Below are 17118 nucleotides of genomic sequence, written 5' to 3'. Positions count from 1 at the left end.
CCCGAAGGGAGACCCCATGAGAGCAGGCGAACTAAGCCAGAAGGCCATGTCCACCCACTCCCAAGACGTTCAGGGCTGGCCCGAGGACCCGCACCCTACTAATCACACAGTGAGACAAAACGTGCACAACAAAAAAAGACAAAAAAGTGACAAACACAGGCTTAAATAAAATAAAGTGGGGGAAGGGATAGTGGAGAGGAGAGTGAAAGAAGTGGCCATTGTGGTGAAACAATGACCAGGCCCTCCGGCCAGGAATAAAAAATTCCTCCGGTCCTAGCCAAAAGGCCCGGCCCAGGAGGCAGGTGCTAAAAAAAAGCGTGTATCTGGTGCAGTGACCGTGGTATCCTTCAATCAATGTGTCCCTCACACACAGTGATCTTCAGATACCCCTGGACTGCCACTCCAGGGGCACATGCACCATAGGCTTTTCGTTCCATATCCGACCCCCCGACTGGCCAGTGCAGCCCTCCACCCCCGTCAGCTAGAGAGCCCTTCAAGGTTTTCTTGGGGAGAACTGCCGCTCCAGTTAGCAGCCTCCACCAATACTAGCCCCTCCAGACCCTCCGTCAACCCAGCGGATTTGCATGGTTCTACCCCGTCTTACCACAGGGCATTACCAGCTCCTCCAACCGGATCGCTGACAGGGATAGCACTTACACCAGCCAGCCAGAAGGCCAGACTAGAACTCGGCAAAAAGACCAAGACCAAGCGCAGTACCCATCCTCACCAGGAGCACCCTTCCAGATGGCTCAGACTCAACCATGGGCCGGCCCCCAGTATTCTATCGGGCAGCACAGCGTAGTCCCTGCTGAAACCATCCTTCCAGGTGCAATGACGTCATTGGATTGCATCCACCCTCCCCATGTAGGAGGTGCTTCAGCGCTCCGCTGACAACTGATAAGGACAGATACCACACCCAGTCCCAGCCAAAAGGCCGAGAAGCGGCAGGGAAGACAACCACGATCAGCACGGCCTAGAGTGTGCAATAGCCGTGCCTCGCCCTGGGAGAACCGCCTTCATGATCATGGTGTCTCCCCTGCCAGGTAAGTGCTCTACATAAAGATGGCATAGATTATAAGAAGATTGCCAAGTCCCTGAAACTGAGCTGCAGCACGGTAGCCAAGACCATACAGCAGTTTAACAGGACAGGTTCAACTCAGAGCAGGCCTCAACATGGTCGATCAAAGAAGTTGAGTGCACGTGCTCAGTGTCATATCCAGAAGTTGTCTTTGGGAAATGGACGTATGAGTGCTGCCAGTATTGCTGCAAAGGTTTAAGGGGGGGGGGGGGGGGTCAGCCTTTTAGTGCTCAGACCATACACTGCACGCTGCATCAAATTGATTTGCATGGCTGTCGTCCCAATAGGAAGCGTCTTCTAAAGATGATGCACAAGAAAGCCTGCAAACATTTTGCTGAAGACAAGCAGACTAAGGACATGGATTACTGGAACCATGTCCTGTTGTCTGATGAGACCAAGATAAACTTGTTAGGTTCAGATAGTGTCAAGCGTGTGTGGTGGCAACCAGGTGAGGAATACAAAGACCAGTGTGTCTTGCCTACAGTCAAGCATGGTGGTGGGAGTGTCATGATCTGGGGCTGCATGAGTGCTGCCAGGACTGGGGAGCTACAGTTTGTTGAGGGGAAACCATGAATGCCAACTTGTACTGTGACATACTGAAGCAGAGCATGATCTTCTCTCTTCGGAGATTGGGCCGCAGGGCATTATTCCAACATAACAACCCCAAACACATCTCCATGAGGACCACTGCCTTGCTAAAGAAGCTGAGGGTAAAGGTGATGGACTGGCAAAGCATATTTCCAGACCTAAACCCTATTGAGAATTTGTGGGGAATCCTCAAACGGAAGGTGGAGGAGCGCAAGGTCTCTAACATCCACCAGCTCTGTGATGTTGTCATGAAGGAGTGGAAGAGGACTCCAGTGGCAACCTGAGAAGCTCTGGTGAACTCCATGCCCAAGAGGGTTAGGGCAGTGCTGGAAAATAATGGTGGCCACACAAAATATTGACACTTTGGGCCCAATTTGGACATTTTCGCTTAAGGGTGTACTCACTTTTGTTGCCAGCGGTTTAGACATTAATGTGTGTTGAGTTATTTTGAGGGGACAATTTACACAGAGTGGCATCCAAACTGTAAGTATTTCTTTTTTTTCCAGGAATTTTCCTTCTAGGTTTACAGTATATGAGATTTTAGAGATTAGATTTACATACTGTAAACTCTGTACTTTGATATGAAAAATTGAATTGTATAATTTGTAACTACATACATACAGTACTTGGGGGTGTTCTGTCGAGAAGTGCCCCCATCGAATAGTGCCCGCGCATTGCGCAGGACGGAGCCGAACTCCAGCTGAGTTGCCGATCAGCTGGAGTGACGTAAGCGTGCATCGTAGGAGGTATCTCTCAATAGAAGACAAAATTTCACGGGCACAATTGAAACCTATAAAAACAGCGGGGGGAGACCGTATTTCTCACATTGTGCCTCGCTGTTAGCCGCCCTCCAGCAGCAGCAATGCACAATTTGAGAACTACGGTGTCCCCCCCGCTGTTTGTATAGGTTTAAATTGTGTCTGTGAAATGGTATCTCCCATCGAGCGATACCTCTTACGATTTGCGCATGCGCCATGATTACGTCAGCCCAGCTGATCGGCAAATCACGGTTGTGCTATGACGTACGGCGCATGCGCATTTCGTCCCGGGCACTATTCAATGGGGGGGCACTTCTTGACAGAACAGGGGCAGCCAATTGTGTTCATTCCAAATGTAGACTGTTTGCTACTTAGTAATGCTGAACTGTATGCTGATCTTCCGATTTCACTGCATGTCTAACAGAGTGATGTGATTTCATATGTGCTTGGTAAAGCTAACCAGTATGTGCAGCTATCTTGAAGTATCTGATGTAAGCCCCAAGCTTACATTAATAGACCTGGATGGCGACAGGTTCTCTTTAAACATTAACAACTATTTCCTGATTGAGGCCTGTAGGAGACTGGTTGTTTATCAGAGCCCCCCACCCAAAAATATATCTTTTTACTGCCTTCTAGAAACTCGGAATAATAAAATAAAGTTAGAAATATTTAAAGTACTATAAAAAAAAAAAAAATCTGCTGTATAATTATTTAAGATATATTAGAACCGCTATAACTAATATTCATAGGTGACCTTGCATACATTAGTGCAGGGACAGGTAAGGGTGGTAAGAATAAGCAGCTGCATCACAAGGCTCCTTTCTTTGTGTTTTTTTCTAAGAAGCGTATACAGGAAACTGACATGGTGTTTTATTTTAAACTATCATTGCGTCGAACATTGGCACACTGACCCTAAAAAGAAAACTTTAGCTATATAAAATTACACACTGAAAATCTATTGACTTTGGACACATATCTTCTCTCTATATAAACAATGGTTTTCTTTCAAAGACATTTTACAGCCAGAAAATAAAATCTATACAGAACTTCCTTGATAATTACTGCACGCCAACGCAAGTTTTCTACAGCTCCCAAATTATAGGGTTCTTACTATACATGTCACACAAATGTCACGTTCAATTCCTCCTCAGTAATTTACATTTCATTTATATCCTTGAAACACAGTGGGTTCCTGCTCGTTAGCAGGGTAAAAAAAAATTGTTGTTGACCCCAAGTTTAAAAATTGTCCCTAGCCTATTAAAGGTTACATAGCAATGGGGTCTTCTTCTCGTTTTCTTTCTAATATAACAAAGACATTATACCTACTTGCTCTGTGTAATGGTACTGCATAGAGCTGCCCCAGACCCTCTCATCTGGGGTCCCTCACCGGAGCTCTAGACTCGTCCTCATCTGCGTGCGCCACCATAGCAAGCCTCATGCTATGGGGGTGAGTGTGTTGGCTTGCTCCCGAGCCATTCTGTATCCATAGACACACACTGTGAAGCTCAGCCCCACCCCCTCCTCACAGGATTTGATTGACAGCAGCAGGAGTCAATGGCTCCTACTGCTGCTTGTGTGTGCTGCAAGGAGAGAGACCGACACCAGCACCGCTGCGGACAGGTACAGCATTGGATCGAGATAGGACTTAGGTAAGTATAAGGGAGGGTGAGAGGGCAGTTGTGCTTGATTAATAAACAGGATTACACTATTTGGGTTTTCCCTGTTTATGATTTATTTGAGGTAGAGAGGAGTGTGACAGGGACATTAGGTTATCAACCATTTGGGGGCAGAGACTGATGTGAATGAATAGTATGTAAATTGCTGCGTTTTTTTTAAATCAGATTTTATTTCTTTAATGTTCTGTCACAAAAACAAGATCCTTCATTCTCAAAAAAATTGGACAATCCATAAAACACACAGGCAAACAGTTATACACTTATGCTCGTAGCTTTTTCCCCCTACACACGGCCGGTTTTCCTGACAGGAAAACTGCCAAGAGAGCTTTGGCCAGGGAAAAAGACCGCTGGGAATCCCGGCAGGAAAAAAGAAAACATGTTCTCATTTTTCCCGCCGTTTTCCTGTCGGGAAAACTGCCATGAAGCATACACACGGCCAATTTTTCTGGCCAAAAGCTGTCATGGCAGTTTTCCCGATGGGAAAATTGGTGGTGTGTATGAGGCATTAGGGCTGGTTCACACCGGATGCAGTCCAGTGCATTTTTATTCTGCATCAAAAATGCATGGACAGTGTTTAACATGGATTCCAATGGCCCTAGTTCACACCAGTGCCGTCAACAATTTTTCTGCATGACACACGGCAAAATGCATCAAAATCGCACCGAAGCGCACATGCTTCAATTGTGGTGAAGGGAGAATAGAAGGGAAAAAATGCACTGGAAAGCATCAAAAACGCATCTGGAACACAGAAATTGTGGTGTGAATCAGCCCTAATGGAGGGTTCTATTGTTCACAATATCTTATACTAGCACATATAAAATGTTCAACGCCCTTCTCTCATTTTAGACTCTCTGTTCATCTATCAAAAAGCTAGCATTTGAAATCTTTGTTTAAATGTACATTGCTGTACTCCACCAGTCCACACTCCACCCTCCATTATCTGTAATCTTGAAGCACACTAGCTGGCACAGGAAGTACACTCTTATTACTGAGCCTCCATGGAGCTGCCGGAAATTACACAAAACTCAGAAGTGCAGGGTTTAAAAAAATAAATAAAAAATCTTACTCACCTAGGGGGATGTAGCGCCGGTCCCCAGCTGCATCTGTACCCCATCGCCTCTAACACCGAGAGCTGAGCAATTAATAACTGCTAATCACTCAGTTCTTTGTCTTCAGTGAGCCGGTGACTGTCAGTCCCCGGCTCTCTGTTCTGCCCCTTTAGCACTCACTGGAGCACCAGGTTGTGCAGGGGGCCGGAGCAGCTGCATCTGAATGGACCTGGACATTAAAGTCAGGATCCCTCCAGAGTATGCAGAGGCTGAGTGAAATCAGCCAACAGTGGACTTTAGCCCACTGTTGGCTGAATATGGGATACAGAAGTGCAGTCCTGTTACCCACAAGAGAAGTAGGACCAAAAGAGCTTTTGCCATACTTCTCCTTTAAAGTCCAATTCCAATTAGGAAAAAAAAACTAAAATTTTTACTTTAATAATATTTTCCTCATCTCTGTGCCGTACTCTGCAGCAACTCTGCTTCATCCTGCTGTCTTTTTGGATGAACAGAGGACTGTTCAGTTGTGACCAACCTGGCGTTTATCTTGAAGGTGAACTAAGTGAAATTTCTGATCTTGGCACAATTGCTGTTATCACTGGATAGCATTTAGCTACTTACTGAAATATTTCACTCGTTGCCTTTTATATATACATATAACTTTTTTTTTTTAAATCCTGACTCGGTTTGCGAGTGTTGTCTCTCAAAACAAGCAGAATTCAATCTAATGGGGTGTGCAGTACCACATTTGGCCAGAGTTGCGGGGGCGACAGTGACACTCAGAACGGTTCGTAGCTGTTAGGAAATACTCGTAGTCACTCAGAAAAACCCTGTTCTCGGGTGTTGCCAAGATCAGCCGAGCTGTCCCAGAGTATTTTCGAGGCTCCCCGGTGTGCCCCCCCCCCACCTCTGGTCACATGGGGTATTGCATGCCATAGAAGTCAATGCGGAACAAGTTATCTTTGTTTCCATTGACTTCTATGGGGAAACTTGCTTTGATATGTGAGTAATTTGTATTACAAGCATTCTCCTGGAACAGATTATGCTCGTAATCCAAGGCTATATATATATATATATATATATATATATATATATATATATTATATATATATATATATATATGTGTGTGTGTATATTTAGGAAGAGTATCCTTATGCTGGCCATACACTCCACGAAAAATCGTCCGAACGAACTTTCGAAAAACGAAAGTTCGTTTGTGAGCGCAAACGATAGTGCCATCATGTAATGACCGATAAATTGTTCAGTGGACATAGAAAAAAAAAATAATGTTTTTTTTTTTTTTTACATATACCCAGTGCAGAAAGTTTGAACGAGAAACGCATTAACTTCCGATTTATCGTTTGTTCGGCAGAAAATTTCCAAACTTGTCCTTCGTTTTTTTGGCTCAAAAACGTCCCAACGATTATCGATTTTGTGCCCATTAACTGTTCAAAAAACGAAAGATCTTTCTTAACGACCGAATGTTGGCCGAATTTTTGTATAGTGTATGGCCAGCATTAGACTGGCCAGACACTTTTTTTGTATTTTTTTTCTTCATTCAGCCAGTAGGTTGAAAGAAAAAAAAGGAATGGCAGAGGAGCTGGGCTAGCATTACATGCAATGTGGAATTCCAACCCAACATATCTCCAGCATACCATGTTTAAACAAAAAACAGGACATTTTTATTGTCTTAAAAAAACAATGTTTTGAGTCTGCCAAGGACCTCTTTCTCAGTATGTCACCTGACTGTCACTGCTGCCAGAGGAGGAGGCCCATAGTGGCTTTTTGCTTTTTTGATGACTATAAATGTGTTCAGTTCCCAAAGTCCATGGGAAGTTAGTACATCATCATGTCCTTACGGCGGCTCGATGCCTCATTGCTCTTAGTTGGAAACAGTGTTCTCTTCCCTCTTTAGAAGCCTTATGCCTTGTACACACGATCAGAATATTCGGATGATTTTTTCATCGGATATTCTGACCGTGTGTGTGCCCCATCAGAGTTTTTCCATTGGCAATTCCAACGGACTTAGAAAGAGAACATGTTCTCTTTTTTTTTCCGATGAAAAAATGTTTTTATCGGAGATTCCGTTCGCCTGTATGGAACCACGACGGAGAAATAAAAACACGTGCTCAGAATCAAGTCGATGCATGCTCAGAAGCATTGAACTTCAAATTTCTTGGCTCGTCGTAGTGTTGTACGTCACCGCGTTTTGGACGGTCGAAATTTGGTGTGACAGTGTGTATGCAAGACAGCTTGAACGCAATTCCGTCAGAAAAATTAGTCTGAGTTTATCCCGATGGAAATTCTGATCGTGTGTACGGGGCATTATACACTAGATTTAAAGATGTGGAGCTGATGGAGAAAATGACTGCTAGATTATAAGATGGAAGCTCATAATCACGTTTGTGAGTTTTGACATCTCCAGGAGGACCCACCCTGACCAGAGAAAAAGCTACCGAGATATTCTACTTTTCTCATCTTTTTATTCCTTTACTATCCAATATTGTTATATATTACATTATCACCCTAGAGATGATTCTCTATATACAGTATTGAATTGTCCCATAGATGAGGTCAAATTTACGGTAGTATCAATGATTATGGTTGTCTTTTGCTCCTAACTTAAAGGGTCACTAAAGAATTTTTTTTTTTTAGCTAAATAGCTTCCTTTACCTTACTGCAGTCCTGGTTTCATGTCCCCATTGTTCGTTTTTGCTCTGATCTTGCTGTAATTCTGCTCTGTTCTGGACACTTCCTGGTTGTCTGTTTCCTTTGGACCACAGTACTGGGAGCTTCTAGTTTCGTTTTCCAAACCCTCACTTCTCTGTGGCTCTATACAGCACAGAGGCAGCAAAACATGCAAAAACGAAACTGAAACTAAAAGGTACATTATATGATTATTTTTTATCTATTTTTAATCGTTTTTAAAAGGAATCAGTTAACTATTATGTCTCTATACCCTGTAAACAGTCATTTGAGCAAAAAAAACAAATTTCCTTTACAACTCCTTTAAATGGACTTCTATCATGCACATTTTGCTTTTGCTTCTGTACGTTCACACATTACGATTTTTATCTTTGTTGAAAATCTGTGAAAACTAATAAAAATTGCTATTTGTAAAAAAAATATGTTTTTATGAATGTATGTAATGTAAATATGTACGTCATTTTGTTTGAATATGGAGTACTGGTGTCTGATTGCTTTACGGAGTGTGCTGGATTTTTTGTATTCACGTGCCCAAGAACTGATTCTAAGCTACAGGACATAGTGCTTTGAAGAGAGATAACAAAACACTGCAGATATACAGTATCTCACAAAAGTGTCACCCCTCACATTTTTGTAAATATGTTATTATATCTTTTCATGTGACAACACTGAAGAAATGACACTTTGCTACAATGTAAAGTAGTGAGTGTACAGCTTGTATAACAGTGTACATTTGCTGTCCCCACAAAATAACTCAACACACAGCCATTAATGTCTAAACCGCTGGCAACAAAAGTGAGTACACCCCTAAGTGAAAATGTCCAAATTGGGCACAGTGTCAATATTTTGTGTGGCCACTATTATTTTGCAGCACTGCCTTAACCTTCTTGGGCATGGAGTTCACCAGAGCTTCACAGGTCATACGACTATTTCCCAAAGACAACCTTTGGAAACGATGCTGAGCACGTGCACGCAACTTCTTTATTCGACCATGGCAAGGTCTGTTCTGAGTGGAACCTATCCTGTTAAACGCTGTATGGTCTTGGCCACCGTGCTGCAGCTCAGTTTAAAGGTCTTGGCAATCTTCTTATAGCCTATGCCATCTTTATGTAGACCAACATTTATTTATTTCAAATCCTCAGAGAGTTCTTTGTCATGAGGTGCAGTGGTGAACTTCCAGTGACCAGTATGAGAGAGTGAGAGCAATAACACCAAATTTAAAACATCTGCTCCCCATTCACACCTGAGACCTTGTAACACTAATGAGTCACATGACACGGGGAAGGGAAAATGGCTAATTGGACCCAATTTGGACAATTTTTCACAGGGGTGTACTCACTTTTGTTGCAAGCGGTTTAGACATTAATGGCTGTGTGTTTATTTATTTTGAGGGGACAGAAAATGTACACTGTTATACAAGCTATATACTCACTACTTTACATAATAGCAAAGTGTAATTTCTTTAGTGTTGTCACATGAAAATATATAATAAAATATTCACAAAAATGTGAGGGTGTACTCACTTTTGTGAGATACTGTATGTGACCAGCTCAAATGTCATAAATCGGGTTTATATCCACTTTAAGGAGTGGGCATCCGTAACAACCAGTACACATTTCATAAATACTGCATGCCTCGATCACTACTTAACCTCTTCCATACCGGGCAGTTATACACACTTCCATACCAGGCCTATTCTGGCACTTCTCTCCTACATGTACAAATCATAATTTTTTTGCTAGAAAATTACGCAGAACCCCCAAACATTATATATGTTTTTTTAGCAGACACCCTAGGGAATAAAACGACGGTCATTGAAACCTTTTATCTTGCACGGTATTTGCGCAATAATTTTTCAAACGCCTTTTTTGGGGAAAAAAATTGTTTCATGAATTAAAAAAAATTAAAAACAGTAAAGTTAGCCCAATTTTTCTGTAAAATATGAAATATGATGTTACACCGAGTAAATAGATACCTAACATGTCACGCTTTAAAATTGCGCACACTCATGGAATGGCGCCAAACTTCGGTACTTAAAAATCTCCATAGGCAACGATTTGAAATTTTTTACAGGTTACCAGTTTAGATTTACAGAGGAGATCTAGTGCTAGAATTGTTGCTGGCACTCTAACGCACGCGGCGATACCTCACATATGTGGTTTAAACGGCGTTTAGATATGTCGGCGGGACTTGCGTGTGCGTTCGCTTCTGCGCGCAAGCTACCGGGGACAGGGGCGTTAAAAAAATACATTTTTATTTCTTTTTTTTTTTTATATATTTATTTCTTTTTTTACACTTTTTTTTTTAATTTTTTTTTTTTTTTTATCACTTTTATTCCTATTACAAGGAATGTAAACATCCCTTGTAATAGGAATGTGTGTGACAGGTCCTCTTTATGGAGAGATGCAGGGTCAATAAGACCCCACATCTCTCCTCCAGGCTGGAAAGCATGAAATCGGTGAAAAAAAATTCACCGATCTCATGCTTGTGGTTGCTTAGCAGCCGCAATCGCGGCTTTGTTTACTTACGGGGACCCGGGCGTGACGTCATCACATCACGCCCGGGTCCTCCGACGGTCATAGAGATGACTGGTGACCATCTGGTCACCAGTCATCTCTATGCTTCCTGCGAGCGCCGGACGATTCGTTCTCCGGGCCCCCGATGGCACGGGAGAGCCCGGAGAAGCACCGGATGGCGGCGGGAGGGGGGGGATGTCCCCTCCCGCCGCCTGTAAGAACGATCTAGCGGCGGAACCGCCGCTATGATCGTTCTTACGTTGTGCAGAATCGCCGGCAGTTTAGAAGGATATCTGAATGATGCCTCTTAGCTGCAGGCATCATTCAGATATCCACCCGGAAAGCCCAGGACGTCATATGACGTCCACTCTGAACGGCAGAAGTTCTTTGTGGACGTCATTTTACTATGGGCCGGTAGGGAAGTGGTTAAAGTGGATGTAAGCCCACTCTCCTCCTTTCTAGTGCATTGTGCTGATCTGTAATGATAGAGATGCCTCCTGCATGTATCCTTACCTGTCAAATGTCTCCCCTTTGTCTGTTATAAGACCTGAAAAACTGCAGATTCTGTGGGTGGATCTGTTGTCTGGAGCTCGGTGGGTGGAGTCGTGATGTCATTAGACTCCCCGCCTACCTCTACACTCCCCTTGTCAACATGCATTTTCTCCTGTGTAAAAATGAAGAACTCTGGCGCTGTCTCCTGTGTATTCCTTACACTAAATTCTGCTATGATCACTAACATCCAGTCAAAATCCAGAAAAGTAACCACATGACTTCAGAAAAGGAGTGTGGGTGGGAATTAAAAAATAATGCCTGTCTCAGGCTAGAGCATGAGATATGTAAATAACCTGTCATTCACAGCAAGGGGAAAGAACGGACAAAAGATTTCTCCTGTTTGTCCATTTATCTCACTGAAAAAAGAAAAGAGGATTGCTCAGAGCTGGATTAACTCTTTGTGGCAAGACTGGGCACAGATGATAGGAAATCTTATACTCTACATTGTGACAGCAAAAAATAAATAAAACATTTCGGGTTTACATCCACTTTATTTACTGCATGCATTTAATTGAGCCCCTGTTCATGCAATATCTACAGAGCAATTTTTTTTTAGCATTTTGCAGTAAATTCCGAAGAACTGTATAGTGAATTGACAATTTCAGGATCGCATGCAGGATTTAGGGAAAAGGGGCCTGATCCACAGCCAGCGGGTGTAACTTAAATATTCGGATTTAAGGGCCAGATCCTCAAAAGAGATACGCCGGCGTAACTGCTGTTACGCCGTCGTATCCCTGTTTCTAACTATGGAACTGATCCACAGAATCAGTTTTCCATAGATAGGCAGAAGATCCGACATGTGTAAGGGACTTACACTGCCGAATCTTAGGATGCAGTACCGCATCCGCCGCTGGGGGCATTTCGTGTCGAAATGCCGCCTCGGGTATGCAAATTAGCACTTACGGAGATCCACGAAGCTTTTACGCTTCGTTTTTTCTCCGTAAGTTTTAGTTTGCAAACGCAAAATTAGGGCTGCTTTTACAAAGTGTAAACTGTTTACACCTTGTAAAAACAGACCCTTCTGTCCAGCGACATTTTTTTTTTTTTTGTTTTGAAATTTTTTTTTCCCGCCGTATCTTTTTTTTTTCCCGACGCAACTTTATTGACCCGTCGCAATCCACAAAGCTCGGCGTAACGTAATTTCGCGCTATGCACGTCGGGAAAATGACGTCACGAGCATGCGCAGTATGGCCGGCACGGGAGCGCGCCTAATTTAAATGGGAATCGCCCCCATGAAAAGAGGAACGCCTTGCGCCGGCGGAATTTAAGTTACACAGCCAAAAATTTCTAGGTAAGTGCTTTGTGGATCGGGCACTTAGGTAGAAATTTTAAGGCAGTGTAACTTAAATGGTAAAATTTACGTTACGCCGGATCTTTGTGGATTACCCCCTAAGTTACACCGCCGGACGTACTGCGCATGCTCCCGACGTCATTTTCCCGACGTGCTTTGCGCGGTTTTACGTTGCGCCGGGTTTTGAGAATCGCAACAGGCGTAAAAAAAAAAAAACGTGTTGCGGCGGGAAAAAAAAAATTAAAAAAAAAAAAAGACAGCGACGCGGGATAGAAGGGTCTACTTTTACAAGGTCTAAACAGTTTAGGCCTTGTAAAAGTAGCCCTAATATTGCGACGGCAAACTAATACTTACAGAGAAAAAACGAAGCGTAAAAGCTTTGTGGATCTCCGTAAGTGCTAATTTGCATACCCGAAGCGGCATTTCGACGAGAAATGCCCCCAGCGGCGGCTGCGGTACTGCATCCTAAGATCCGACAGTGTAAGTCCCTTACACATGTCGGATCTTCTGCCTATCTATGAGAAACTGATTCTGTGGATCAGTTCCATAGATAGAAACAGGGATACGACGGCGTATCAGTAGATACGCCGGCGTATCCCTTTTGAGGATCAGGCCCAATGTGTCTGGACACCTACAGATGCTTTTGTGAATGGAGCCCATAAATAGGTAACATAGACCCTTTTCAATGAAAAGAAAAACAACCCTTTTTGTTCAACTTGCTTTTTAGGATGTTCCATAACTGCCACAAATCACATAGAAAAGTGGTTTCAATACAAGTTTTCAGTAATCTTTGCTACATAAGCTGTGCTGTCAATAACCATAATGCAATAGAGGGAAAACATGCACTGAACCAAAGTAGAATATTAATTGCTATCTTGCTGCTAGGAAATAATGCAAATATTTAACAGGCTGTATTTAGCGGTTTCACATTACATCCTACTTTTTAAATGAGGTTCTCTGAGGTCAAGAATTTCAACTATCAACCCAACAAGCCACTGTTATTTTTTTTTAAATCAGTGTACATAAAATATTATTATACTATGCTATGTGTGTGTTTATTTCTGACAACTTACAAAGTAACACATGTGATAATAGAAGGGAAGAACACAAATTTAACTTCCCTTTAAATGTGCATTTCCTAAGCTCTTCCTCAAACATTTATCACAATTAGTGAAGGACAGAAATTTTATAGACAAAATAAGTTGCAGTTCTTTGATACTTTTGGTCTTGTGTTATTACTTATGCAAAACTCCTCTAAGAACGTTTGATTTTTAACCGGTTGCCGACTGCCTCGCGCACATTTACGTCAGCAGAATGGCACGGGCAGGAAAAGCAACATATATATATATATATATATACGTTGCTTTGAACCTGCTCCCTAGTGTGCATGTGCCCGCTGCTGTCTCTGTGACTGTGCCCACGGGACCCGCAGACTCGATGTCCTGCGATCGGGTCACGGAACGGCAAAACGGGGGGATGCCTTTGTAAATAAGGCATCTCCCTATTCTGCCTAGTGACACAACACTGATCGTCTGCTCCCTCTCATCAGGAGCAGCGATCAGTGACGTGTCACAGTAAGCCACCCCCCCCAACAGTTAGAATGACTCCCTAGGACACACTTAACCCCTTCCCCGCCCCCTAATGGTTAACCCCTTCACTGGAAGTCACATTTATACAGTAATCAGTGCATTTGTATAGCACTGATCGCTGTATAAATGTGAAGGGTCCCAAAATAGCGCCAAAAGTGTCCGATGTGTCTGCCATAATGTCGCAGTCACGATAAAAATATTGCTTTTTTTTTCAGAATTGTCGCTCTATTTTTGTTTATAGCACAAAAAATAAAAACCGCCGAGGTGATCAAATACCACCAAAAGAAAGCTCTATTTGTGGGAAAAAAGAACATCAATTTTGTTTGGGAGCCACATCGCACATTTGTCAGTTAAAGCGACGCAGTCCCAAATCGCAAAAAGTGGCCTGGTCATTTGGCAACCAAATGGTCCAGGGCTGAAGTGGTTAAAGGCTAACTCTACCTTTTGAACCACGCAATGCTGTGCACGCTCCTATGCAAAAATAAATAAATAAATAAATTAAGGCTGTGAAAAAGATTAATTCCTCGATTAATCATAAATTTTTTTGATATATCAAAATTCTTTTGATCGGTACTAGTGTTGCAACGGATCGTAAATGATCCGTGATCTGAATGGGTCACCATATGCGGATCGGCACACCATGTGATCCGCGGAGCTCCGCTGCTGCCTCAGCCATAGGAAAGACATCGGCTTTGGCCTAGCTCCCACCGTCGGTGGACTAGGTGAGCCTAGAGCGGCGCTGACGTCATCACCCAGCCTCAACTGCTCGTGTTCGGCTGACTTCTCTGGTAAGACTAAGCAAGCACTAATCTTCCTATACAGTGGAGATGTGGACCATATTACAGTGGGGGGAGATGTCTGTGGACCATATTACAGTGGGGGGAGATGTCTGTGGATATTACAGTGGGGGGAGATGTCTGTGGATATTACAGTAGGGGGAGATGTCTGTGGATATTACAGTGGGGGGAGATGTCTGTGGATATTACAGTGGGGGGAGATGTCTGTGGATATTACAGGGGGGGAGATGTCTGTGGATATTACAGTGGGGGGAGATGTCTGTGGATATTACAGTGGGGGGAGATGTCTGTGGATATTACAGTGGGGGGAGATGTCTGTGGATATTACAGTGGGGGGAGATGTCTGTGGATATTACAGTGGGGGGAGATGTCTGTGGAAATTACAGTGGGGGGAGATGTCTGTGGAAATTACAGTGGGGGGAGATGTCTGTGGATATTTCAGTGGGGGAGAGGTCTGTGGATATTTCAGTGGGGGAGAGGTCTGTGGATATTACAGTGGGGGGAGATGTCAGTGGATATTACAGTGGGGGGAGCTGTCTGTGGATATTACAGTGGGGGGAGATGTCTGTGGATATTACAGTGGGGGGGAGATGTCTGTGGAAATTACAGTGGGGGGAGATGTCTGTGGATATTTCAGTGGGGGAGAGGTCTGTGGATATTTCAGTGGGGGAGATGTCTGTGGATATTACACTGGGGGAGAGGTCTGTGGATATTACACTGGGGGAGATGTCTGTGGATATTACACTGGGGGAGATGTCTGTGGATATTACACTGGGGGAGATGTCTGTGGATATTACACTGGGGGAGATGTCTGTGGATATTACACTGGGGGAGATGTCTGTGGATATTACACTGGGGGAGAGGTCTGTGGATATTACACTGGGGGGAGAGGTCTGTGGATATTACACTGGGGGAGATGTCTGTGGATATTACAGTGGGGGGAGAGGTCTGTGGATATTATACTGGGGGGAGATGTCTGTGGATATTACACTGGGGGAGACGTCTGTGGATATTACACTGGGGGGAGAGGTCTGTGGATATTACACTGGGGACTATATATGATGGTGATCCAAAAAATGTATGTGTGTTATAATTAATCAAAAATGAGTAGATCAGTTTAAAAAAAAATCGATTAATCGAACGCAAACATTTTAATCAGTAACAGCCCTAAAATAAATGCATATTCTTCTCCTACAAATATATGTGTATTCAGGGCTTTTTTTCAGGGGGAACTTGGGGGAACTCAGTTCCACCACCTCTGGCTCAGACCCTTTGGTGCCTGCTCACTACAATCACTTGTAAACACAGAAGTCTGGTTTCTGTGTTTATAAGTGACAGCTCTGCACTCTGTGTGCAACCCTCTTGAACTATGCACTCTGTATGTAATGCAATTCTGGTATTTAATGCCCCTTTAAGACCCTTCTACTGTTTGTGAAATCTGAACAGGGTCGTGGTTGAGTTCCTGCACCTATTTTCTGACAAAAAAAGCTCTGTGTGTATTCATTATTTTCCTGTAAAAGAGGAAAGTGGACTTAGCCTTTAACTTTCTGTAACTAATACATTCTTCTGATGAATCTTAGATGCATTACTTGCCAGGGGCCATAAATCATGTGAGGTACACATGGGCCCCTATCATTAAACTAGGTTGTAACCACAACCAATTAAACAATTGATAAGGGGAGTCAGAATATATATGTAATTTAGACCTAAGTTAATATAATTAAAGAATAACAATACCAAAATCTAAAATGTTTCTGTCATGACCCTAGTGTGAGCTTTCATTTCTCCTAATCTCCTGTAAGTGTAGTCAGATAAGATGTGAGAAACCACTCCTTCCTCTCTAGCTCTGCAACACAGGGGAAGTGTTTGAACATTGCTCATCTTAGCAACACTTTTAACTCTTTACTGACAAGGCATTTTAGTTTCCAAAACGGTTTAATGTTCATAACAGCGTATTGAAGCGAATAGCAGAAGGAAGGATGCTGGGCCTCAAAGGACAGACCAGAAACAAACATCTTGGCTCCTCTCCTGACCACAACTCCTTTCCTCTCTCTCTCTCTCTCATAAACAAAACTCCAATTATGCTAACTGAAATATGAAATTCACATATGATTGTCACTATCTTTGTGTATAAACTGTACTAAAGCTAAAATATGTACCTTCATCTCTTACCTCATCTATAAAACGTAATTAAATTAGACCAAGTAGGTTTTACGCTCACCAGATGAGATACAATACAACCAAAGCCCTTAACATTATACGAGGGTTCTTCAAAATGTTTCCCTACTTTTTTTTTTATACGGTTTTCAGCCATCTTCACCACAGCATGACAACTCTTAGGCCCCGTACACACGACCAAACATGTCTGCTGAAACTGGTCCGCGGGCCAGTTTCAGCAGACATGTTCGGTCGTGTGTAGGACCGAGCGGACAGAATTCCAGCAAATATTTGCCCGCCGGGCCTTTTCCCAGCAGACAAATATTCCTGGACTTGTTTTACAACAGTCCGCTGGAATCCT

At 43.1% G+C, this 17118-nt stretch overlaps 1 non-coding gene across 1 annotated transcript; it reads right to left on the bottom strand.

Annotated features, from left to right (window-relative positions):
* Positions 1–892: 892 nt before the first annotated feature.
* Positions 893–1051, bottom strand: LOC120929896. Its single transcript, XR_005747553.1, has one exon. It is a non-coding gene; the product is annotated as a U1 spliceosomal RNA (small nuclear RNA).
* Positions 1052–17118: the final 16067 nt, after the last annotated feature.

The sequence above is a fragment of the Rana temporaria genome, chromosome 2, assembly GCF_905171775.1.
Source record: "Rana temporaria chromosome 2, aRanTem1.1, whole genome shotgun sequence".
NCBI classification, from domain to species: Eukaryota; Metazoa; Chordata; class Amphibia; order Anura; family Ranidae; genus Rana; species Rana temporaria.
Note: the sequence above shows the minus strand (reverse complement) of the source record. Positions and strands in the feature narration are given on the sequence as shown.